Consider the following 2500-nt stretch of genomic DNA (forward strand, 5'->3'; position numbering starts at 1 on the left):
AAGAGATATTTTTCGTAAAAGTAATCCTTCTTTTGCACGAGTATCATGGTCGGGACCATTTCGCGTCACGTACATGTGCCACGTACAATACTTAGTCAATTATTAATCGAAATCGATCATACTATGTATTATGAGGAAAACAAAACGAAACAAAACGAAACGAAACGAAACGAAACGAAACGACACGACACGAGGCAAGACGGAAAAAGTGTAAAACAAAAAAAAAAAAACAAAAAAAAAAGAAATTAATTAAAATAAATAATAACAAAATAATAAAGAAAAGAATTAGAAGTTAAAACAAAGAATACGTAAAATGTTCTTTTCTCTTATTAATCGTATAATCATCTAGGAACTAATGGAGACACGCATGTTATATGTATGTAATACTTTTTCATTTGCTTTTATATATCTTTCTCTTTCTCTCCATTGGATCCATTAGATCGATCTTCGCCGCAAACAAAGATAATTTACATATATACATAGACATATAGAAAAAATTGTATTACTGCGTTCTTTGAAACTAAAGTATTATAAAATTTATTATATAACAACGTTGTGCAATAAGCTTGTTATTTATAACAATGACATTACGTACGTTGACAATGCGCTTTTTATTTATTTTTTTTTTTCTTATTTTTTCTTTTTTTTTTTTGGTTCTTTTTCTTTTCTCTCTTTCGTCGTTCTCTCCTCGTCGCAAAGGAACACACACACACACACAGACACACACACACACTTTAATGTCTTCTGAACGAGAGAAAACAAAGAAGAAAGACAAAAAAAAAATTTACTACTAAAAGGAATAATACTAAATAATGATTTTGATAAAAGAGCGCTAATCCGTTGACGTTGATCAATCGGGACAACAAAAAAATCGTTGAGAATATTCGATATCCTTCGTAAGAAAAAAAAAAAAAAAAAAAAAAAAAAAAGGAAAAAAAACATCTATCACAGGATACAAGATTTTTTTCTTATCTTATCGAAACCAATATATCATACGATACAACAATTTAATAATGGAACGAAGAAGAAGAAGAAAAAAGAGAAAAGAAATAGAAAAGAAAAATGTGAAAAGGGAAAAGTTTTAATGGCGATTGAACGGCGAACGCGACCAAAATTTATTAAAAATTAAAAACCCGAAGGAAATCGATTAACGTGCGGCACAATTGTTTCTGACTGTATGAGAGGAGGCTACTTGTCTGTAGATATCTTACTTTTACTTACTTACTTACTTACTTACTTACTTACTTACTTACTTGCTTACTTGCTTAGACACATACATATACACATACTTCTCTTTAGGAAATAAAAAGAGAGAAAAAAAGAAAAGAGAGAAGAAAGAAAAGAGAGAAAAGAAAAGAGAGGAAGAAAGAAACTTAAAAGGAACAAAAAAAAGTACCCTTCGCTCGTCGAGCATTACCGATAAAAATACTATTGACAATGAACATGCTCTGCACTCTTATCACCGATCCATACATGCCGTCAAAAATATAAATGAATAAATGAGAGTAAGAAAGGAAGAGGAGAAAAGAAAAGAAAAGAAAAGAAAAGAAAAGAAAAACAAAAAAAAAGACATAGAAAAGAAAAAAAGAACACAAGGATAAATACGGGGAGATCTTAAGATCGATTTTACTTCTCAGAATTTTCTATACGCTCAAAAAATTATAATAATAATAATAATAATAATAATAATATTAATAATAATAATAATAATAATAATAATAATAATAATAATAATAATAATAATAATAATAATAATAATAATAATAATAATAATAATAACATTACTATTAATGACATTAATTAATTCATTAATTAATTAATAATATTAATAATAATATTAATATTAATAATGCGAATTTTACGAGAAAAATTTGTCGATCAATCGAACTCTGTGCGCTTGCGTATATCCGTGTGTATGTGTGTGTGAGAGAAAGAGAAAATGAAAAAAAAGAGAGAGAGAGAGAGAGAGAAAGGAAGAGAGATATGCTATAATAATGAAAAGTATGCGTCGCATTTGTATAATATTTAAGAATAAATTGTAAATTAATGAAATGCGAATTAAATGATAATGTTTATGTGTGTGCATGATCGATAAAACGACTAAACGATAGCCGTGTCTCTTGATAGAAATTTCAAGTTTTCAGTGCCTCTTTACGGAGTGCACTGCGCCCGCTTGTACCAAAGTAGAGCATTACCAAAAATTAAGGAAAGAATAAAGAATAAAGAGTGGGATAAATAGATAGATAGATAAATAGAGAGAAAGAGAAAGAGAGAGAGAGAGAGAGAGAGAGAGAGAGAGAGAATGAAAATTTGTAAAAAAGAAAATTTCGTTTGATGAAAAATATACTAAACATTTTACGATCGATCGGGTTTAGTATGTAAGAAGATTTAGTATGTATGTACGAGCGAAACGTTGATAACAAATGGGAAAGAGAGAAAGATAGAGAAAGAGAGAGAGATAGAGAGAAAATAAATTGAATAATGGTCGTCCTCCATGTTG

The 2500-nt window shown here is 28.7% G+C and overlaps 1 protein-coding gene across 1 annotated transcript in view; it reads left to right on the top strand.

The window, feature by feature from the left end:
• AChE-2 (acetylcholinesterase 2) overlaps positions 1-2500 on the top strand; it is a 205901-nt gene that overhangs the window by 181652 nt on the left and 21749 nt on the right. The window lies entirely within an intron of this gene.

This window comes from Vespa mandarinia, chromosome 7 (genome assembly GCF_050613455.1).
Source record: "Vespa mandarinia isolate Hongniang chromosome 7, ASM5061345v1, whole genome shotgun sequence".
Classification (NCBI taxonomy): domain Eukaryota; kingdom Metazoa; phylum Arthropoda; class Insecta; order Hymenoptera; family Vespidae; genus Vespa; species Vespa mandarinia.